This window comes from Rhipicephalus sanguineus, chromosome 7 (genome assembly GCF_013339695.2).
Source record: "Rhipicephalus sanguineus isolate Rsan-2018 chromosome 7, BIME_Rsan_1.4, whole genome shotgun sequence".
Taxonomy (NCBI): Eukaryota; Metazoa; Arthropoda; class Arachnida; order Ixodida; family Ixodidae; genus Rhipicephalus; species Rhipicephalus sanguineus.
In genome coordinates this window covers 165025328-165049720 of record NC_051182.1, presented here as the reverse complement: position 1 = coordinate 165049720, position 24393 = coordinate 165025328, and the positions used below count along the sequence as shown (strand labels likewise).

The 24393-nt window shown below is 47.6% G+C and overlaps 1 protein-coding gene across 1 annotated transcript in view; it reads right to left on the bottom strand.

Annotated features, from left to right (window-relative positions):
- Positions 1-24393, bottom strand: part of LOC119400472 (protein argonaute-1) — a 379544-nt gene that overhangs the window by 245285 nt on the left and 109866 nt on the right. The window lies entirely within an intron of this gene.

The window sequence follows — 24393 nt, the reverse complement described above, 5'->3', positions numbered from 1 at the left end:
TTCATTTGATGGATAGGCTGGAAACCAATGTAGCAGACGAGAACGCCTCCGAGAAAGAAATAATTCCGCAAGGCGAAATTTAGGTCACCTATACTCTTGCGCCTGCTCTCCTTGTTCTCGAACACCTGTGCAATACAATTCAACCATAAAACCAGTGAGTTTGTTTTTATTTTTTTTTTTACCGTGACGTCTCGATCACGGAATTAGTACCTTATTGTTCTGCAGTTCGACCCTGCAGTGCAGTTTACCCGACTGTACAGTAGCGTAGCCAGAAATTTTTTTCGGGGAGGGGGGGGGGGGGAGGAGAGGGTTCAACCATACTTTATGCGTGCGTGTTCGTGCGTGCGTTTGTATGTGTGCGTGTATATATACACATGCACGATTGAAAATTTTCAGGGGGGGAGGGTTGAACCCCCGAACTCGGCTATCCATGCACGCTAGCATAGAATAGCTTAGCCCAGGCCCGTAGCCGGGGGGGGGGGGTGCTATGGGCCCCTGAAAATTTGATGGAGGGGGTGTTTTACCGAAAATAAATAATGAAAATAGGTGTTTTTCTCAAATAGTCAAGGCCTTCAGCAAGTGCCCCCCCCCCCCCCCCCCCCCCCCCGGAAAATATTTCTAGCTACGGGCCACGGGGGTGGGAAAGAGAAGTGAAGGTGAGGAGGAGGGAAAGGAGGGGGAGAACGAGTAAAGAGAGAGCGAAAGAGATAGAAAGGAAGAGAAAGAGAGGAAAAATAGAAAGACAGAATGAAATAGACAGATAGACAAAGAAGCAGACACAAAAAAAAAAGATGAAAAAAAAAACAGTAAGCATAGCCATGTGTTATTATATATAGCGAGCGGTGGGAAGTGAAAGGGTAAAAGCCTAGCCAAGCCAGGAGCAGCTAGGCGCCCACCAGCTCTGCTGTGACCCAGCCTTGCGCGAAGTAGGGCATTTTTTTCTACGAAGCAGGATCACATTTACTGTGCCTTCCATTAATGTGGAAGTGAACTAGCTGTAACAACAAGCGACTGTTGAAAAAAACCTTGAGTGGTATTATATAACTGTAAGAATTTAGGGCTAATTTAGCCGTGACCAGGGGAAGAAATTTTACGTTCATGAATGAACGAAACCGCGCAGACGTATTATAATCGAAGACATTGGGAAACGATATTTATCACGGTTAATTTTGTAGAGAAATGCTTCACGTCGCTGGCAAATTGCCACATTGTTCGACGGGTGTAATACGTTTCCTGTGTTATTTTCAAGGTTACTATATTTATTGCATCTCGAAATGATGACGCTTCAAAATTTTAACAGCAGAGCTGTTTAAGCCGGGCGTAATGTGCCTGCTGAATCCGAAACTATCATCATCACGAACAGGCACGCGCTCTCTTCGCCATCTTCTTCGTCTTCTGCTTCGCTCCTAAAACACGTGCGCCGATTTGTCCCGCGGGGAATGCATGGGCCAGAGAACGAGTACAGACTCAGAGAGAGAGAGAGAAAAAAAAACGATAGAAAGACAGAGAAAGAAATAGAAAGAAAAAAAAGGAAAGGAAAGAGAGATAAGATAGAAGGCGAGAGAGAGAGAGAGAGAAGATACAGAGCGAAAGAGAAAGAGAGAAATAGAAAAGGAAACGAAGAGATAAAGAGATAGAAAGACAGAGAGAGAGAGAGAGAGAGAAATAGATACAAGGAAACATGCACAAAAGCAAACATAGCCATGGATAGTGTAGTATACCTAGGGGTGGGAGAGGGAGTGAGGGTGACGAGGAGGGAGAGGAGGAGGTGAGAGGGCAAAGTATAGCACAGTCTTGCACGGTATAGGTCAATCTATAGGTGCACGCTATCTTGCACGGTATCGACCTATAGGTGACAGCTCCGTCGCCGCGTTAGTGTGGGGCCGTCGGCGGCGCATATACAAATACACACAGCGGCGCTTCGTTGTGAGCGGTTTGAGCCAATTCCCGGCGAATAAAATGAGTTGGTTGCAGCTTACTGGTAATATATACGCTCTTCATTGTTGAATCGATGCACGAAGATCATCCAACGTTACTATTACTAGTGAGAGAAGCGCAATCTGCCGATTGAAGGGATGCTTGCCCTGGAGATAGTCTGCACTTATGCACTTTATGACGCTTTTGGTTGCTTTCTCTGTACATGTTGGGCTTGTGTTCTGTGTACTACGCACCGCTGTAGCACGACTGAACTACTTGGGTGTTTATTTCTTGTTCATTTGTATACCAGCCAGGGGCGTAGCCAAAAAATTTCTTCGGGGGGTTCAACCATACTTTATGTATGTTCGTGCGTGCGTTTGTACGCTCCTGGGGGCTGGACGCCGGCAGCCGCTGCCGCTCTGCTTGTGCTAGGGCCTTCCGAATAAAGTGGCGAGACTTCGGCACGGCCACTTCGGCCGCCTTCACGTCTTCGTCTCCCTCTCGCTACATATATATACGCATGAAAAATTGAAAAACTCCGAGGAGGAGGGGGGGAGTGTTGAACCCCCCCCTCGAAACGCTGCCTTCACACACTATTTAATGCTCCTCATGATATGCCAAGCGCACTTTAGGATGCGCTTGAACTAGAAAGCAGCACCAACACTGAAACCCCCCCCCCCCCCCCCCCCCAACACCCCCCCCCCCCCGTCTACGCCCCTGATACCAGCCCATATTCCTGTGCGATGAGAATGAGCACTGCTCGCGCAAATACGCATTTTTCTTTTTATTATCGTTCACTTCTCCATGAAATTTAGGACAACTGATAAGTTTAGTCAGGAAATCTACGTGATCGACAGCGCTTCAGCGCCACGGAGACGTTCAACGCGTACGCACTTGTTCTTGATCTAGTAACAGAATAAAAAGGAAAGAGTTTAGTACAGAGCCTTCACCGATTGATTACATGTACGACAGTGATGCAACAAAGGTCCGGTTATTCCATGTAATAAGTGTCTTTTTTTCTTTTTTCAAACAAATAATGTCCGCTGCCTTCCATCAATTTATAACAACTCCACACAAACGCTCAAGATAATGTAAGAAAAAGGATGAGGTTTTGCCTGAAATTATACGACAGAAATGTAAGGCACGCCGCCGGGAATAATTTTGAACATATGGGTTCTTCAAAGCATACCTAAATCTAAGCACACGGGTGGTTCTGCGTAAATTTCGCCCCAAGTTAGAATTGCGCGCGGCAACTCCGTTTTATCACTGCCGTGTCATTCCATTGTCTGTTTTTTTTTTTTTTTTTTTTTTAGGGGACAGTTTGAGTACCAAAGTAGACTTCACTTGATAGAAATATTTCGCTGTAGCGGGACCATGACCGTACACTAAAAGGACAGCTTAAGCACAAGTAAAGCCCATCGCATAACCGATGAACTACAGTGCCGCAGTTATACACCTTACAACAACGCGAAAGTGCACGGCCTAGAGCCTCACTTTTGTTTACCAACGAGTCGCTAAAACGCCGCCTACGCGCCCTAGTGAAACATTTCGAATGTACGGACTATGTACGGAATACACACTATTTAATGCTCCTTATGCTTGGGACTATGCCAAGCGCACTTTTAGGATGCGCTTGAACCAGAAAGCAGCACCAACACTGAAATTATTCTGGCAAACGAAGGATACGACACCAATACACAGCCCTCTCGAAAGTCGATCTCACTGATCTTATTACAATGCGCATGCAGCCGAGCAAGCCCATTCGCTTCTGTACACCATGTTAGGTATACGTACGAGCAGTTAAACTCGCGCTAACACAACAGAACAAACCGCCCTTTGAGAACGTGCATGACGTACGCGCACATGCAAACCCGACGTGGCTAGCAGACGACGCAGGGAGCAATCCACACTAGGCGCGCTTCAGCCAGTAGCCGCCAGGCGGCGACTCCGCTCGATCTCGCGGCCAATAGCAAGGGGTGGGAGAAGGAAGTGAGGGTGAGGGCAACTCCACCAGCTCCACCGCTTCGCGCCACTAGTGCGTAGCTGTCCCAATTTTTTTTCCCGCGCCATGCCGATCACTGTACGCAGTTCCTGTCGGAGCCACACACTATTATTATTATTATTATTATTATTATTATTATTATTATTATTATTATTATTATTATTATTATTATTATTATTATTATTATTATAAAACGCATGCGACGCTATTACTCTATTCGCTTTTAACTGTGTGTCTAGATACATACAAGAAACATTAGTATATTTTAGAAATCCAGTAAATGTGACAGTTACGTAGTTAATGCTGTTTTTACTCTGTTTTTACTTTCCATCAGGGTATTTAGTGTAAGCCAGTGGCGTAGCCAGGGGGGGGGGGGGGCACACCGGACCCGTGCCCCCCCCCCCGAATTTTTTTTCCCATGGCATACAGAGCACAAAATGACACTCGATCACATCTGCCTACCCGACCCCCATTTCAGATCAAGGAGATGCACCCCCCCGAAAAAAAATTCTGGCTACGCCCCTGGTGTAAGCTGCACTGATTGGGCAACGCGAATGCCATGCAAGCACACCTGTAAACCTTTCACACGACATGCGCGCATATTTGGCAATAGGTGGTATGGTGAACAGAAGGCCCCTCACCTGATTTACACGTTGCTGGCAAGCGCGGTATTACGCCGATGTAGTACAACTTGTGCTACGCTGACGTAGCACAGTTGCTGCGTGGACGTATACGTGTCTGAGTGAATTAATTATTCAATGAATACCCCTACTTGCATCACGAAAAATTTCTTGAACAGTTGGTGTCGCTGGAGTCAACGTTTCGACAAGTGGACTTGTCTTCGTCGCCTTGACGAAGACAATCCAACTTATGGAAACGTTGACTCTAGCGAAATCCGCCGTTCAAGGATTTTTTCATCTCTACAAGCCTCCATCTTCCCGTGAACTTCTGTCCTGTTTGGATTCCTACTTGGACTAGTATAGCATACAATATGACCTCGGACGAACGACTGTCTATCGGATACGTGTAACATTCATCAAACAACACTCGGTTAGAAGCTCAGCTCCGCCGCCATCGCTGTCCTTCCCACAGAGAATTTGCATACATATGCCCCGTCCAATAGCGCTTACTCATTTTCATGACGTCAGGTACTTATCGAGTGTTCCAGTCAGTCATTTAAGTAACCGAGAAGCCAGCTTCCTCGAAGGACTTTAATTGAAGTTAGTGTTTGCATGTGTCATACTTTCCTTCATGATGTTTCAATTCTGTTTCAAGCACGTGTGAATTCCCGCCAATGTATTTTGTATTGATGTTACTCAGCGCTGTTATTTGTTATGTCATCTTAAAGTGTCTAAGCGCAAAAAGGTTTTTTTGGCAATGATTCAGTGTTCGTAGTTCATTTCTGTGTCGCTAGGGATTTGGGTTATATATGAAGTGCTGCTTCTGAAATAAAATTAGTTGCGAGTGTCGTGTTTTTTGCTTCTTGTCCTCTTTGTCCCCGTCGAATTTGCGCTACTACACCATATGTTAAAATGTTCCAGGTATAGTTGACTTTGCCATACAGACACGTTTGTGCCGCCGGCATTAGGTCGGGAACTTGAACGTCCTGGTAAAGGGGTATTCAAACGGGGGAGAAATGCTCGGGGGAGACGAGGGGATTGCGGATCACGTGACCGCGACGTCACGGATTAGCGAGTGCGCGTGATCCCCCGCGCCTCCTCGTGGGAGACGGGGACCTTTTCCCCGAAAGGACAAACGATCCCCCGGCGGTGGGGAATATGGCGGAATTTCGGGCTCTTGTTTGGCTACATTGTTGCACTTGCTCCTGCAAAGAGCGGCAGCGGGTGTAGTCTGCAGCTACATAGTCGTCTGCAGCTCGTCGTCAGCAGCAACGTTACTAGAACAAACTTTGTTCTAGTAACGTTGGTCAGCGGCTCGTCAAACGGGTGGTGCAAGCCACCAGAGTAGTCTAGTAACACTGGTCTCCCCCTCCGTTCGCCTCGCCCGTGTGAGTGGGGGGCATTTGTGGAGACTTCTCCTCGCGAGCTGACGTCACTAGGCTCCGCCTTTATACCCCGAGCATGTCTCCCCCGTCTGAATACCCTCAGGGATTCTGACATCCATGCTCAGCCAAACATAATGTTTTAGGTAGTAACGACGAACCTTTTGCGCAGTATTTACATTAGCCGAGAAAGACGGTTCGCACCACTGGCGTAACCGGGTGCACCCCCACCTCCCCCAAATTTTTCAATTTTGCATGTGTAGGCAAGATTTCACTGCTGGTTCGAGCTAGCACGACTGTCTTTCACAGGTGGAGGGCAGTTGTGGATCTGTGGGCGGAGCTTGTACTTTTTCTTGGGTTGTAACTAGGGGAGTGCGAATAGTGAATTTTAGAACCGAATCGAATACGAATCGAATAGCGATGACACCGAATCGAGTACGAATACAAATCGAGTACTATTCGAACAGTTTTCAAATAGTAAGGCAACCATTTTCGAAACAGCCCAAGAACTCCACAACATCATATTTGAAAGAAATATGCGCAATCTTTAGGAAAGGACCATTACGATTACATTTAACCGACAAAAAACAAAAACGAAAATGCCACAATTTTGTAAACTGAGGCAAGCTGCTATACAGCAGCAACTAATCAGGGACCTCAAACACGCGGTCCGCAGACCTTTCGCTGGCGGCCCGCCCGCACATGACTGTCCTATAGTCCCATATTTTCTTTTTATTTTATCAATGAGTATGTTCATGATCCTTCAACCCGCAATGGACAGCTTTTCGCACCAGAGAGGGACTTGACGGGTTTCTCTTCGAATGTTTCTGGCTCATGAGGTGACTTCGCTCATAGCTGCCGAAGCCCATGTTGCTCCCCGCGAGAAGGCCTTCTCGCGGGGAGCAACATGGGCTTCGGCCTAGGTCTATAGAGTCCCGGGACTCTATAGACCTTGCGATTTCCGCCTCCTCTACCTGGGTCGGCTTCGAGATCGGCGTCTACACTTTGGTCATTGTGAAACTCGGTATCGACACGTTTCTCGAATCCTGGCGCCAGATCCCCTTCAGGTACGGGAAAGGCCTTCTTTGAAATGCCCCCCCAACCCTTCGCTGTCCCGGCCCTTGCAGGACTAAATTTCGTGACGGCGGCCCGCTGGCTGTGGTGAGCTTGAGACCCCTAAACTAGAGCCTTAGAAATGTTTTGTAACTGCAGGTTGAAATACACGAGTCACCATGGTATTTAAGGCAGAAGTTCAGGGGCGGAAAGGGAAGCGTGAAGAGATGGAAAATTCTTGGGACATAAGGTGTAGCTGGAGAAAACGATCCGACAAGCGGATCTTCAAGGCTGCAACTGTTGCAGCCTCGAAGAAGACAAGTCAGCTTGTCGAAACGTCGGCTCCAGCGACACCCCGTGTTCCAAGGATCTTCCATCTCTATAGTGTTCAAGGTGGCACTTTGTCATCAGCTTTTAAATGAAACCGATATATGTATAAATATTAAACAATATTCATGAGCGAACATCATCGTGGACGACTTTGCGCTTCGGCGGCACTGGAGTTTTAAGCAAAAACGCCTTCATCCTCTAATGAATATAGCGTCGATACTCTCGTAAAACCTTGGGCTGCATGCATCTTGGCAATTAAATGACTTAAGCAAGAAACGTTACCCGTCTGTGTTCCAACGTTTCGTTCCTTTAAGGTTTTCTGAACGGTGGTTATTATTCGAAAAATATTCGGCATTTTTGTATGCACTATTTGATTCGAGTGCCGAATGTTATTCGAAACTTTCGAATATTCGCAAACCCCTAGAACCAAGTATAGCTCGCCGAAACGTGAGCCACCGATTCAACCGCTTCCTCGCAAAGACCCTTCGCGAGTGCAAGACGGACATCTCGACAGACAGGTTACTTCTTTGTGCAATGACGGCTGTTTGCTTACAGAAACGATTAGACGCCCCATCGGGAACCGAAGAGGCGTGTCTTTTTGCGTTTCCAACCTTGTGCTTTTCAGAGCGTCAAGAGAAAACCACACCTCGGGTCCGCCGTGGCTATGAGCGACCCTCCTCGACTCGTTCCCCGCGGAGGATGCACAAATCGGTGCGGTGATCTCATCTTTCCTCGTCGACGCGAGCGTCCAAGCGCAAATATATGGACCACTGGGATACGCTGTGCTCGTCTCGGCGTAGCTGGCCGCCATCAATCAGTGACTATGACGTTCCGCGTGGTCACCCAAAAAATTTCAAGGCCGGACGACGTTCTTTACGTCTGCAGCCGGGACCACCGCCTCGGTTAAGAACAAAACAAAGAAAACCACCGCTTTGCGTAGTTTATTATTTGCTCAAGAACCTTGACCACGTAGCCCTCAGCTGAGACGTTCTTTCCTCGGGTCTTTTTAGCCGAAGCTTTTATGGATATTTTTATGGCCGTACGCTCTCAAAGACTCGCTCCGAATCGCCCGCTGGAACTACGAACTGCGTTCGCTGTATCCATTCGTCGCGGTCCGTGGTCTCCGGTTTTCGCTGCACTAACCAAGTTTCCTGCGGGAATCTCGCATTTCTTTGTCTCTTGCTTTCGAGGCGGAGAAGCAACGCCCCACCTATGGGAGGTGGTGCACTTGTTACGCCCATTACTGCCGATTGTCCACGTTGCGCTTGTCCCAAGACCGCGGCTGGCGGTCGCGTAACCTATTGAATAATAACGTGAGTGAGCAGTCTGTCTTGCACCACTTCGCTTGGGTCAATGGACCAGTGGCTTAATAAAAATGTCGGCGACTGGGCTTCCGCTAGGATCTGAGTGAAAACAATATCTCTGGTGCTTGGCCGCCCGCGGAGCTGGAGAAAGAAAGAACAAAACTGAGGACAAGGTGTCGTAATTATTTTGAAGGTAAAGCAATCGATGGCATCGTAACGCAGCTATCCCATAAACTTTCAATACTTTCGGCCGAGATTATTTCACGCGTGAGTTGACTGCTGCTTCTTGTAACAATGGTACACATTTTTGTAGTAGATTACGCATCTCGTTCTAACCGGCCTGTCGTCGTCTCATGTCTCGCGCTGGCGTCACGCATGTCCCGCGTTTGGTACACATAAGCCTAACAGGCTGCACGCTCTGAACGCCAGCACTTGCTTGCCAGCGAACTCCAGCGTCGCCGAACCAACGAAGCGACAGCGAAACGCCAGCGCCGGGAGTTAGACGCACCGCGCTCGGAGAAGCAAACGGCACAAAAACAGTAGGAAGGAGACCATAGAAGAGAAAATAGAAAATAATCGCAAAACAAACAGATGGTCACAAGAAAAGAACAGAAAAGGATGGAAAATATCACATACTCACACGAAAAGAACAGAAAAACAGCAGGTAAACACAAGAGAAACACAATAGAAACACAGGCGAATCAATGCTCTTCAGTTCGTACAACTTTCACTTGGGGTGGAAGTGGCTTCGATTTTTTACTTAAAACGTGTCACCTGTTTCTTCATACACAAAACGTCTGTCTCTTACCTTCTTCACCATCCTCGTCTAGTAGTGCGCTTAAAATTTACTTGCAGAAAGAAACAAAAACAGCAGTTACTTTTCCATATGCGTAGGACGGAGAGATCAGCGAAACGCGAGACGGCGTACGGAGCTGAAGCACCTCGTCGCCGTGAAATGCACGCACGGCCCACTGTATACGTGACGAGTGTGTCACACAAGGAGCTAACGAAAGAGTTGTCCTCCATTTTTTTTTTCAATCTTTTTGCGCGCCAGGAGCATCTGTCGCGACAGCGTTCACTCACGCCTCAGTCGTGATCACGAAAACTACCTTGTTGTTGTTTTGAAGGTCGTGGCCGGCTACTTTGTCGCACTTGTTTCGCGATTTGTCGCAGGTAATTCCTAGCCGTCTACAACCACGTATCACGTTTTCGGGCCACCCGCAGTGCGCGATGTCGTGCACTCGAGGTACGCGACTAAACGAGCAGACGACGACGCTCCTCAACTTTCCTGCGAAGACACATCGACCTCTCAGCAGAGGGCTTCCAGTTGTGGCCTAGAATAGAAGCGAAAAAAAAAAAAAACGCTTGTGAACTTAGACTTAGGCGCAGTTTAACCTCTTCTGTGCTCGGTTACACCCTAAGAAAAAAATTTAACCTCCACCCACAGCCGCCGCTGTCCCCTTCATAGAGAATTTGCATAAGTGCTCCGTCCAATAGCGCTTACTCCTTTTCGTGACGTCAGGCACTTCGCGAACGTTTCAGATTAGTTTCAGATAGCTGACTTTCCCATACAGTCCCACGTTGATGTCGCCGGGTTTAGGTCAGAAACTTGAACGTACTGGTAAATTTCGCCACTGACTCTGACATCGCTGCAAACGTAATGTTTTATGTAACGACGAATCTTTAACTCTTTATATGTTTAGTATTTATATTAGCTGAGAAAAAGTACTTACGGTTCGAGCGGAAGCCAGCAAGCACGGCTGTCTTGCACCGGTGACGTGCGCCGCGGTTCTGTAGGCGGAGCTCACACTTCAAGTGTGGAGCACTTGACGGGCCTGGCCTGGCGTATGCCGTCGTAGCTTGGCGCAACGCAGACAAAACCACGGATAGCATAGCCATCTGTAGCATATTGTGCGCGAGCTCGCGCCAAGGAGAAATCTTCATCCTCTTGTTCTTCGAGCGCCTTGATGATGATGATAAGTGCGGATCACTTTAGGGGCCAGGGCTTTCGTATGCTGTCGTCGCTTGGCGTAACGCAGGCGAACCCAAGTATAAAAATAGAAAAAAAAAGGAAGCAAGCGAGAAAGAGATAGAGAGAGAAAGAATTTTAAAAATATAGGAAGAAAAATAGAAAGAGCAAGAAAGAGAAAGAAATAGATAAAGAGAGTGGAAGAAATAAATAGAGGAGGAAAGAAAGAGAAAACAGAAGAGAAACAAAGAAGGCTGCCCTGAGGCTTGGCACCCCTATAGTGCGAAGCATGCCTTAAATTTTTTTTCTCAGGTTGTAACCGGGTGTAGCCTGTTGTCGCAATCTGGTGGCATACCGAGGCTTAGCTCATGATTACAAACGGGTCACTAATTGGTGATAAATCGTATTTAGACTTCATGCGTGGCCATCTGGCCAAGAAACTTGTCAGCGTGTCGCCATTTCTGAATAAAAAACAAAACAGTAACAAAACGCAATGGGCATGATGCTTGCAAGGACGGTGGGTGCCTCAAAAAGCTCGTGCGGCTGTAACCATTGGGGTGCGTCAATTTAAACGTGCGTTTTACTGTGTATTATAAGCCGTAGAAATATTTGACTTTATACATGTACATGCGGACTCATTTCGCTTACCTGAACAGCTGCTCAAATCTTCGTGATTTGGCCGTGTCTTGTTGGATTCCACTGTGCTTGCACATCTGTTGCCAAATTCGCAAATCTTCTCTTTCGTAAGTGCGTTTTCCCGTTGGTCAGCTACATGTCCTGCATCGTGATTGGCTGAAATATTCTCTCACGAAAACGTTTAAAACGTTTTCGTGAGAGAATATTTCAAAGCTTAAAACGTTTTTGAGAGTTCGGGCCCTGGTGTTCTACTGTATGACATATTTTGTGCCATTTTTCTCTCTCTTTTGTGTGTCATGCTTCGCTTGCTAAGCAAGAAGGAGTAGCCGGTGCCGCCGTAAAGGCGTCAACCTCCCCTGGCTATCATTTCAACAATGAAAAAAAAAAAAAGCAAAACACAAGCGCGAGCGTTCACCTGCCTCTTACGTAGGTAAACTCTTATGCGTAGACGATGAACGAGAGCAAGGGGAACTGAGGGGATCTATTTATGTTAATCACAATAATAATAATAAAGTCAGTCGACAATGAGTACCAAGAACAGGGGAAGTTACCGGATTTCTTAATTAAATAACTAAATGGTAATGGTTATTTAATTGGATAAGGACATTATGAGTAGCAGTCTTAATGAATTCGACAATAGTACGTTAATTTCTCCCATGGTTTTTTCGTTTTCATGTCTGTCGATTTTATTATGCTTAGATAATGCGTGATATGCCTTCCAGCGCGGAATATTTCCTACGAATGAAACTTCGCGTACTCCACAAATAGAGTTCATTTTAAAGTTCGCGCTCATATTTTTAAAGTGGCGCGCAATACGTCTACAGTAATGGACAACTCGCCAGGACCAGCACCTTGCTAAAGTTCTGAATCCCAGAGACTCCGCGTATAGGAACCATGCCCCGGAAATACTTCAGTTGTACAACTTCCGGTGTTGGTCTATTCGTACTCAATCTCGCGTGATATCCGCCTCGAAAGCTCGCTGCTGCGCACGCTGTGACGCGTTCAAAAGGCCGGCTCCGAATCTACTTACCGCTGCTAAAGTGAGCTCACTTTACCGCTGCTACCTTTGGGAATGCATGCACCGGTCGCCGCAAAAGGTGGCCATCTCCATCCGGAAGCCGTGCTCAACGAAACGGCTTGTAGGTCTTCCAAGCAGCTTGACCAATACGTGCCACATCTATATTTGGTGTTCGATTCAGTTTGCATTCCGACCGCGAACAAAGTACGCAAAATAATCGCAACCACACGTGCAGGAGACTAAGCAAAAAAAAGAAAGGAAATCGAAAGTATGCAACTTCAAGTAGACGGGGATACATGCTCTCTGCGGAGAAAAAGAAGACGAACGAAAAAAACAAAACAAAACAGAAAACGAGAAGCTGAAATTTCAGAGCGGAGGTTGACACAGATCTGCCGGGCAGGGACGTACGCGAAATGCTCTTTATCACATGCGGCAAGCCATGCAAATACTAGTTCTCGGAGTAATAGGAAAAGTGTGCAGTACACTATATAGAAGCAGTCACTGTATGCGATAGTATGCAGTAACAATAATCACATTACTGCATACCAGTCATGGCTTTCAAACAGTTTTGTTCAAATTTACAGCGCTCTAACGGACGGGACGTTGCGGAAGAATCTTCTGCTACGTCCCGCCTCCTTTGATCAAAGAATGTTATGCTTAAATGCTTTTGAGAATGCTTCCTGTTTTCCTCAGTACTTTCTTCTTTCGTGTTCGCCTTTCAAAATGAGGTATAATTTGCATTCCTTGCATGTACTTTATGCGTACGAAAGTACTTAATGCAATACGTATGTGTGTCACATTGTTTTGCTGTCAGAATTAGCTGTTGTGGGTGGAGGGGAAGGCTCAGTCGAGTTGCCGTTATGTAGATTTTATCACGCCGTCCCCACCACGTATGTACACCTGTTTACTTTTGTGGTGAAATGAACTTTTACGAAACAGTTTTACGAAACAAATGTCGGTCCGCTTCTTGTCTATTATTCGCTCATTCGCGAATAGTAGACAAGAAGTGGATCGACATTTGTTTCGTAAAACACACCAACAAATTCACTGATTGCCGTAAAGGTGTGGTGTATAAGCCGCTTCTACTGGCGTGCTGCTGTGTTAACCAGAGATTATTGGAACATAAGAGGTCGCTAACCTGAGGCTCACCTTCTCTATCTTTACACTGTCGAGACTGTAAGTGCACGCCAAAATTCGATTAGTGCGCAGTTCTGCACCGACACAGAAATGAAGAAGCGCGTCAAATGATTGAGGCGTGGCATATTGATAATAGTGGTAGCGCATGCGTGAGCCAACCGTCGAATAACTTGCATACAGATGAAATCAAATGCCTTAACAGTTATCGTTCACGTAGACCCCCACGCGTGCCGGATTGATAGGTTCGCCTGTTGCATGCGTAGATAAGTTTTCGTACCTTCTTTCTTTTCCGCCGTTGTGCGCGTTTGCAGTTGTCGGCGTTTTTGGTGTCTTGACTTCTTTCTTGCGTCCGTGTTTGCACGACCTGTCTTTTAAAATGAATACTTACCAACTAGCTCAGCTCTCTGTTATTCTAAGTTTTTATTCCCCTTTCCATTCCCCCAGTGTATATAAGGTAGCCAACCGGACAATTTTCTGGCTATGCTTCCTGCCTCCCGCCTTTCTGTTTACATCCTTCAAACCATTACGGAATACATTGAGAAAATAACGGGTACGCAGCAATGTACTCCAGGAGAGAACGTTTATTTGATCTACAGATCAAATGAACGTTCTGTGTTTAAATAAACGTTAGTCTGTTTACATTTATGTTGGACAGCGTATGCGCTGTCCAAAATAAATGTAAAGAGAAAAATGAGCACAAAACATGTTTTTGTACGAAAAGAAAATTTTTAACGGAAAGCGCATTAATATGCTAAGTCTTGACCTACAACAATATTTATTGCATTTACTAGGTACTGGTTGAAGATTTACGTACAGCCTTAGTTTCTGCCAATATTAGCAACGTCCACTTGTTTCATGTAGTTCATCCTTTGTATGCCGGCGTTGTGAACAATTTACAACAGTTTGACTTTTGAACAGTTTATGATTGTGTATCGCCGATCCTGTTAGTTCATGGTTGCTGGAAAATTATCGTTTAATACTATGAAAATATTAGAAAAAGGCCGATGCTTTCTGTAATAAGATCAATCACACTAAAAAAATGTTTTTTTTTTGTTAGTAATAAGTGGTACACATACATGTCCAAATAAAGTCAACGCAAAAAAAAAAAAAAGAAAGCTCAATGACGTTATCGTGCGCAATACATTACTCTGTTCCCTGTGTATTCCTCGATTTCCAGTTCCTTCGATTTCAAGTTCCAGTTCCTCGATTTCCAGTTCCTCGCGCTCAAACTTACGCGCTTCCGAGAGGGACACATTCAAAGGTAAGCGTTACTATCCTCGTAATGAGTGCCTCTAGAAATCACCTAACACGAGACCGCTTTCTAGATTTTGTGTCATTGCACGCGATCCCAAAATGGTGACTACTACTATACGGGCGCACGAAATGGTGGTCACGATGTAGCGTGTGAGCTGCACACTCCCGAGTTTAACATGAATGAAAATTCGATGCGCGAGATGTAGCCCTCGCATATTTTTTTTTTTTTTTTTGTTCTTTAGTAAAGCACTTTCGTGTTGCATCTATAGCGTTGAGTGTCTCGTCTACTTCGCATCTCATTTATTTCTGTTTCGTTTCGAGTTATGCAGGCAGGATACTTAGTGGCGCATACGTATTCCTTCAGAAACGTACGCGTAGCGCGGAAATAAAAGCGACGTTTTTTTTTTTTTTTTTCGGTTGTGCTCGGGAGGATTACGTGGCTTATGTAAATTCACTGCCGACTCCAGTGACTTTGAAGCAGCGTAAAAGTCGGCTACTCTTTCCTATGCCGTCCTGAGAAGATCGAATGAAAATCCCTGCTGGCAGCGTCGCGTCGTTGCTAGCACCGCGAAATCAACTGGGCCTGTCAAGCGTGCCAAGGCGCAATGAGAAAGCTTGCTCGTCGTGTGTTTATTGCAGACAAAAGAGAGAGAGAGAGAGGTTTATTTGTAGAAAGGCAGAGAGGTCGGCCTGAGCGATATTATGCTCTAGCCTGCTACTCTACACCGGGGGTGGGGAAAGGGGAGAAAAAAGAATGATGGATGACGATGGTAAGTATGGGAGGTGAGTATGTACAGTCCCGTCTAGGTGGTGCAGTGCTATAGCCGCGCATCCAGTCCAGTGGCTTGTAGGAAAGCTGCAACCGCTCTTATGACCACAGTTGTGCTGTTGGCGTCAGGCCATGGGCCCAACACAACCTCATCAGTTAATGGCCTATTATGCACTCCTTCAGTCGAGGAAATCAGTTTTTGTCGTTCGCGTGCGTATGCTGGGCAGGTACAAAATATGTGCTCAAGTGTTTCTGGCACTTGACAGTGATCACAGTTGGGACCGGTGTCACTGCGGCCGATGATATGTGCATAACGTCTTGTGAAGGCCACACCAAGACGAATTCGGTGAATCATACTTGTGTTGTGTCGTTTTAATTTACGAGGCATACAGAACCTCATTTCGGGGTCCCATTTGTGTAATCGCCGGTGTCGTCGCTCCGGTTTCGTCCAGTGCTCAAGTGTGAGGTCACGCATTACGTACCGAAGCAGGGCGTTCGTGTCTGGTCGTGAAAACGCAGTGCGCACTTCAGGGCCACTGCAAGGTCAATCTAAATAGGTCGCGAAAGTCGGAACGAAAAGTGGTCGGAAACGTATTGCGACAAACATCAACACCCGCGTGACGATTAAAGCGCTACTAGGTGAGGGGGGGACAAATAATGAAAACAAAAAATTGATTAAGCGTTTATTTCCATTAGCTTTAAATTTATTTGTCACGAATTAAATTAGTAGATTACTTTAATCAAACTTTAGTCTTTGGTATGTGGTTGAGTGGCCAATTTTTTTTGTTTGTTTTCAGAAACAGCGGGCACATGCAAGCAGTCTGGTAACATGGGCCAACGGTTTTGCGCATTTTGAAATGCAAATGGCGTCGCTCGTTTTTGCGCAGTAGGTTTGTGCCTGTCGTCCGTAGGTGATTTCCTCGCATAAGCGTTGTTTTCTAGTCGTGGTACTTGGCAGAAGGTAATATAGCCCATCGCAGCCATCGGGAACCGTTTCAGTGACTGTGTTTTGCCAGCGCACGGCCGGCGTGCTGTCGCCCTTCGGGACGATGAGTCCGCCACGCTACGCGAAGAAACGCTGCGCTGTCTACGATGCAAGAGCAACACGTGTGCAAGGTTTGTGTGTGTGATGATGTGGATTGTGTGGCCCGTGACGGGGCGAAGAGGGAACGACAGTTCTGCTCTGCTGTACGCCTTGGAGGGGAAGACGACGAAAAGGAAGCGCGAGCGGCGCGTGCGGCTTGAGGAGTTGGAGCGCGACACGGTTGGAACGGCAGCCGCTGTCGGCGGTTCGGGTCGCGACATCGCTTAACCAGGCGTCCGGCAGCCATGTGGACCTGGTGAGCCTGATTCCCGCTCTGTGCCCGTTGCTGACACGGAGACCGGCAGCCTATTCTGTTCCTGGCCTGAAGTCCTGGGGCCCGAGTGGTGTCACGAGGTGGCAGCGGCTCATGTTGGCGACGGGAAGCTAATCTGCGCTGCAGTGGCCTGGTGATCTACCGGCCTGCAGTGCCATCATCACCACCACTACCACCTCGCCACGGTCAAGGCAGCGTGACTGTTGACTGCCCAAGGAGTACCGGTGACGACCGACCTCGCCGCAGCGGCAACAGTTCATAACGGCGAGTAGGACAGTTTGTGTGCGAGGCGCGTAGGACGTTTAGGATGTAAATAAGGAATGCTGTAGTGTGTTGTGTGTGAATCGTCAGAGTTATCGGTTGTGTTAAAGTCTGTGTTGTGTGCACAGAATCACCTGACTGCGGTTGAATTATTTCGGATCCTGGGCCCACATTACACCATCACAATGTGCACGTTGAATTGTTATGCTACTTCTGATTTCTGTGTTATATATTTTGGGGTAATATCTTGTTCAACTGCAATATTTCGCCAATAAAATGCACCTTATTTATCAAATCTGTCTTTTCGTCTTCCGTTATCTTGCAGGCTTCCATTATGGAGCCGTCATAGTGATAAGAAAAAGAACGTGCAGCTATAAAAAAAGTAAGAAGCAGCGCCCTGTCAAAAAATTTCATAATTTCGCGCCCATCGCGTTAAAACGTGACGTCCCACTGGTCAAGGCTCCTTTAGCTTCTGCGTCTGCGTCTTCGTTTCCCATTATGCCGCAGTGGGCAGGAATCCATTGGAAGGTGACGAGGTGGCCATTTGTTGAAGCAACGTGAAGAAGCTCCATAATTTCTATGGCTAAAATATAGTATGGACCTTGTCTCATGACGCAATTAATGGTTTGCAAAGCGGGTTTCGCATCGCAGAATATTGTCCATGTACGAGGTTGCTCTCCAGAAATGAATCTTATTGCCTCCCGGATAGCAACAAGCTCTGCGGCAGTTGATGTGGTCTTGTGGTCTATTTTGTACCGTCGAGCTATAACCATTTGTGGGATGACAAAGGCTGCAGCAGAGGTACATAGCGTGGTAGATCCATCGGTGTACACGTGCATGGTGCCGCCGTACGCTGTATAAATGTGATGTAGGGTCAGTTGTTTGAGGCCAATTGGCGAAACTAGGGACTTCTTCGTAATCCCAGGAATCACAAGGCTAACAGGCGGTTTAGGCAGGACCCACGGCGGTGTTCCAGGAAATCTCGGGGAAGAAAACCTTGATGGTAGAACGTTTTCGTGCCGTGATATTGCTCTTGAAAAGCTGCAGTTTGGGTGGGTGGCACGGAGTGCTGATAGCGGGTGCTGCCTGTGTCGAGTCAAGAGGCGAAGATGCACTCGAAGTGGCTCGCAGCGCATGTATACACTGATGGGACAAGCCCGAGCTTCCGCGATGGTTCCATTCGTTGACGTGCAGCGTGGTAGGCCCAAGCATGTTCGCAATCCTTGAGCTTGAATACTCTCTAGCGTGTTCACACAGCTCGGTCGCATGTTTGAGAGCACCGGCATGCTATACCGTATATATCCTACAAACAGCGCATTGTAGAGTTGAAGAAGTGACGATTCTGATGGGCCCCATCTTGCTCCTGCCACAGTCCGAAGAACGAGAATAAAACTTTTCAATTTTGATTTCAGTGCTGCGACGTGTCTCGACCACGATAGATCCCTGTCTATGATTACCCCAAGGAACTTGTGGTGCATTACAGTAGGTATCGCCGTTCCATTAATAGTTATAGGGTATCTTGACATATCTTTGCGCGTAAATGCAAGCACTGCGCATTTGTCAATGGAAAGAGTGAGACCCTGGCGCCGTAGATATTTAGCTGTTAACGTCACTGCACGTTGAAGTCGAGCACGCAATTGCGGACGAGTAGCTCCGGACGCCCATATGCATATGTCATCCGCATATGCGCTGACTTTTACCGTGCTGGGAAGTTCTGCTGCCAGTCCAATCCTAGTAACGTCGAACAGAATTGGGCTGAGAACTCCCCCTTGGGGAACACCACGGTGAATAGTATGTCGATCGGTGTCTCCGTCGCTTGTCGTCATGTAAATGGTACGGTCACTAAGGTAACTTACGATCCAGGCGTACAGTCGTCCGCCGACGTCTAAATCTTCCAGTGCGTCAAGGATCGCATAATGCAGCACATTATCGTAGGCGCCCTTAATGTCTAGGAAGACGGCCGCTACTAGTCTGCGTCGGTTTCTTTCCTCTTCAACATTTGAGATCAAGTCGACCACACCGTCGACTGCAGATCGTCCTCTTCTAAAGCCGTTCATAAATGCAGGAAAGCAATTATTGCTTTCTAGAAGCCACTCTAATCTTGACAGCACCATCCTTTCCATTACTTTCCGGACGCAGCTGGCTAAGGCGATCGGTCTGTAGGAGGAAAGGGCATGAGGACACTTCCCTGGTTTGAGCAACGCAATAATGCGACTGCATTTCCATTTAGCCGGGACATGTCCCGACTCCCACGAGTTGTTATAGTGGGAGAGCAGGATATGTCGTGCTTCTGTACCAAGATGGCGGAGTGCAGCGTACGTGATTCCGTCAGGTCCTGGTGCCGATGAGCGTCGGGAAACAGAAATGGCAGCGTCAAGCTCATGCATTGTGAAAGGCACATCGAGGCGCTCATCAGACGATGGGGGCGCTATGGTGGTAAGAGTCTCAATCACAGCATCAGTGGTGGCCGCGATAAGGCTGCAGTAGTCTCCGGCTATGTCAATTGCTCCCCGACCTTGATGTAGAGCCACGGCTCGGAATGGTTGACTTTGTTGGGGAATTGTCTGCAAACTTCGTACCACCCGCCAGATCTTAGATAGAGGTTGCCTTGGGTCGAGAGATCCGCAGAATGTCCTCCACCGCTGCCTGTCAATCTTGTCGAGATGCCGAAGAACGTGTCGTTGAGCTCGGCGACAGGCGGAGAGGTCTGACGGGGATTTCGTTCTTCTGTGTCGTCGTTCCGCGCGGCGACGGATTGCACGAAGGGCCTCGTATTGGGAGTCGATTGCTGATCTCTGCATCGGTAGGTTAACCTGTCTGGTTGTGTCACGCAGAGAAGAAGCAATGATATCCTCTATTTCGGATGATACAGTCGTGTGCTGACAGCCCGTCTTGACAGATGCCTGGAACAAGGTCCAGTCTGTTTGACGGATGTAGCGTGAAGCTGAGCGGCGAAACCACCTAAGCTGAACATAGGTTGGGAGGTGATCGCTACCACGAGTCTCCAAATCCGTGCACCAACATGCAGAAGACAGAAGGCTCCTGGATACAAAGGTAAGGTCGAGGCAGCTGCTATAAGAAGTACCGCGAATAAATGTAGGTGACCCGTCGTTGAGTACGCTTAGACCATAAGTGCACATAAAGTTCGCCAAGTCTCTTCCACGGCAATTCATCGCAGTGCTACCCCAGAGGGGATGATGTGCATTGAAGTCACCAATCACAATGTGTGGACTTTGTGCGGCTTGCAGCACGGTCTTCAGGTGGGAGCAGTCGATCTTCGCGCTTGGGTGGATGTATCCTCCTATTACTGAGAACGTCCGCCTTTTATGTGTTATAGTCAGGCTGACGTAATCGTGGTTAGTGTGCGGCACGATGTCGTGTCTTAAGTACGTCAGATCGCGTCGTATACAAATTAGTACTTTACTTGTACGTTGCTCGCTGCGAGACCACATTTGGACATACCCAGAGATGCGAAAAGTCGAATCCATGTTTGGCTCGCAGACAACAATAACTGGAAATTGGTATTTAAAAACCCATTGTCTGAAATCCGACAAACGGCCACGTAGACCTCGAGCATTCCATTGCATAACAAGCGACTGCCGCATGCGTTCTTCGAACATCAGTGCCATATTCGCTTATTGAAGAACCACTAGAAGTGGCTCCAAAACTTCCAGTAGCTGGACAGCAGCCTTAGCAGCGGGTGTGTTTAGGCCACCAATAATCTTCCGCATTGAACCTATCAAATTTTTTAACATAGACTTGACGTCTGCATTATCCATCTTTTCATTGTCTTCATTGGGTGCAGTAGCACTATACGACAAGGGCGTACACGCGGCTCGTGATGGTAGCGAAGGCCACTGAAGCTCTGACGTATTCAGAGCCAATGACTGCTTGCCTTGCGCTTGCGTAGACTGTGAAGGTGCTGAATCTTGTGTACCATCCTTTCTGGCCGGCAAAAGCAGGCGAGGAGGTGGTGAAAGCTTGGCTTTGGGTGTTGATTCTTCTACGCGATGAACACTGCTGCTTCGCTTGCGTCGGAGTCGTGAACGATGTCTACGGCGTCGCACAGCCCTTGCAGCTTCTCTGTGTGTGGAGCGGTCTCGAACCATCTTCTTCATAATACTTATTTCATTCCTCATTTTGGGACATTCCTTCGACGTTGCGTCGTGGGCGCCCGAGCAGTTTGGACATTTCGCAGCGGCGTTGCAGTTATCACCATCATGAAGTCCACCGCAATGTTTGCAGGTTACTGCACCCTTGCAAACTGCACTGACGTGCCCAAATTTCAGGCATTTATGACACTGCAGAGGCCTAGGCACGTAAGGGCTCACCGAATGCCTCACGTACCCGACCTTTACATGTGTAGGCAATGTCTCCGACTGAAACACTATTTTTACACATCGGGACCGCCCGAAGCGATGAAAACCAACAATGGGAGACGACGATGACAGCAGTTTCTCAAGGCTAGAGTCTGTGATGTCTTCGTCCACGTCGTAGATAACTCCTGTGGTCCTTTCCTTGTCGTATGCGGAGAATGCGCGAACCGGAATGTTTCCCAGCTGAACAATCGCTTTCAGTGTGTCCAATATACTCTTCGTAGTGACCTCCACAGACAGGATGTTCTTTCGAGCATTTATGCGTATTTCTGCAACTTGACCAGGGGCGACAAGCTCAAAGTACTCCGACAGGCTCTGCCTGTTAGCGAGTTCAAGATGTCTGTCGTCGATGTGGGCACATACGAGATCGTGTATGACCGCACGCTACTCGCCTGTTTCGGTGCTTGTCGACCAGTCGGCGATGTCCTTCTGATTTTCCTCTTCAGGCGGCGGCTTGATACGACGGTGAAGTCGCTGTCCGAGGTCATATCTTCTGTGGAAGAGCCATCGGAAGTATCAATGTGGACCACGCTGGGGCCGAAGTTGTCACTCGCGTCGGAGGCACAGTGATGTGGTCGTCCGGGGCCCAGTTGCTGGATGGGGGTTTGGTCCCCCATTCTAAGGGACAACGTCCCTCAGAGTTCTTGTCGTTGAATGTAAGGTCACGGCAGAATAGTTAGAAAACTCACAGAGATCGAAGCTGAAGCTGTTCCCTGTATGCAGTTGCCCTTAACGTGAAAGCAGCAGGAAGCGCGGAGCAGTGATTCGCCTGCCCTTCGGCGACGCTGGCGTTCACGGGCAAGCAAGCACTGGCGTTCCAATCATATGCAGCCTGCTCTGCGTCCATGGCGGGAAAGAGAACCTTCATTTGTGATGCAGTGGCGCTGTCTCACCTCACTTCCCTCTCGCACCCCCTTGCTATGCTATGCTTTACCCTCCCTCAGGTCATCCCTCCTTACCCTCACATCCATTTCCCGGCCCCTTGCCATACTATACTATACATGGTTCTATCACATCATCGCCAGAGCCTGTGAGGAAGTAATAAAGACTCCTTACAGCAGGTGTCAGCTGATAAAGAGGACAGTCGCATACCGAGGCTTGCTGTGGTCCCCTATGCGCGTAAACTATCGCATGACTTAAAGAACGCAGCCAGCCATTGCGGTATCGGTGTAATCTTTACCGCGCCAAACAAGCGGTCGAAATTATGCGCATTGGGAAACAGAAGGCTGAACAGCCTGAGGAAAGAATCACGAAATGAATGCGGCGCAAGGCACGCCTCTAAGTTAGCTTCGACATACTTGCACAGCGCTAAGTAACGAGGACGTATGAAAGGACACAACACAGGCGCTCACGCTCATACGTCCCCGTTCACTTAGCGCTGTGCAAGTATGTCGATGCTAAATCCCCAACTAGCCCATGCTGCCGTTCTATTAAGTTAGTTTAATGCGAGGTATGCATTGCCTGCCAGATTCGACTTTAACTACTGTCGGATATACATCGGCCAGTGCGGAAGGTGCATTAATGTGAGGCTGCATTCACTGTGGGCTACAAGCAGGGTTGCCAGGTTTGGCTACCTTGCGCCAATTTGGCAACTTTTTTGGGCCGGTGGCGGGAGAAAAAATGTCTTGGCTAGTTTCTTGTTGCCTTAATTTGGACCGAATTAGCAACGTATTTTGACGTCGCAGCCGCTGGCGTTCGAGTATGCGGTGTAAAAACTGGTGACCAAGGAGTGTTTCCAGCTCCCAAAATTTAATTTGGCGCTTGCATTACACGAAAGAAAATACTTTAAGATAAGTGGCTTGGACTCGGGGCAAAACTGTTGCATGGCGCCTCATTTCGCAGGCCACCTGTTGGTGAACGCGACTTTAAACTCTAATTGGAACTGAACAGGACAACCGAAAGCGCTCCGCGTCCGGGACGCTCTGCACTCGTCGACATTAGAAATCGGATATTTGGCGAACTGCTTGTGACGTTTCTTAGGATTAGCTGCGACTCCTCGAGAATGTTACCACTTCGTCATCACGCGAGGAACGATTGCAGAAGCGACTACAATTTATGTTTCATATTTATAATAATAATAATTGTTGGGGTTAAACGCCCCAAAACCACGATTTGATTATGAGAGACGTAGGGCTCCGGATGATTTTGACCTACAATTTGCGTTTCAATAACAGCAACTGTGATTTTGAGCACACTCATGTAGTACTCATTTTCATTGTCGCTGGTCGCTGGTATTTCTAGCCCTTTTAGGAAAATTCACGCAAGACGCGTGAAGAGAATTTCATTTCTGCAATAGCACAAAAAAACTTGGTCATCCTGAACGAAATAGTGCTAAAGTCAACCTCTTGGGATTTAATCTCAGAAATCGTGATTTTTTTTGTGTGTGTGATTTTGAAGAGTTTTTGCTGTACTTATTTACATTTTCACCAAAAGGCTCTTGAATTTACTCATTTTAATAACAACGTCGCAGTTGTTTTCACACACGTATGGCTACTCTTAGCTACTTTTACTCAGTGTTGGCGGTAACGCGTTACAAGTAACGGCGTTACCTGTAACGCGTTACTTTTTTCGGTAACTTAGTAACGTACTCGTTACAATTTAGAAACTGTAACGGGTAACGTACTTACGTTAACATTTTTCGGTAACGTGTGGTGTCACGTTACTCGTTACTTTTTCATCCTGGGGGTGCAGTCTTCTCAGAGCGCGCCCCGACAAATTCGTTTGTCGCAGCGTCGGACTGCTGTCGGCCTGCCAGGCATTGACCAAGAAAGCGCGGGCGGAATCGCTTTTTTGTGGAAATTGTGGGGACCAATTTCTTAAGACACGTCGACTCCTCGTTTGGACGTTTGGGCCGTCGCCACACAAAGCTTGATGAAAGCCGCATAATTCGACATGAGAAACTGTACGGACATGCTTCTCGTGGAAGTGAATGTAGCAGATGGATTGCTGGCACCTGCGCCTTTTCGTGCCCAAAAGACAGGCCGTCGGAAGAGAAAGCGAAGGGGCT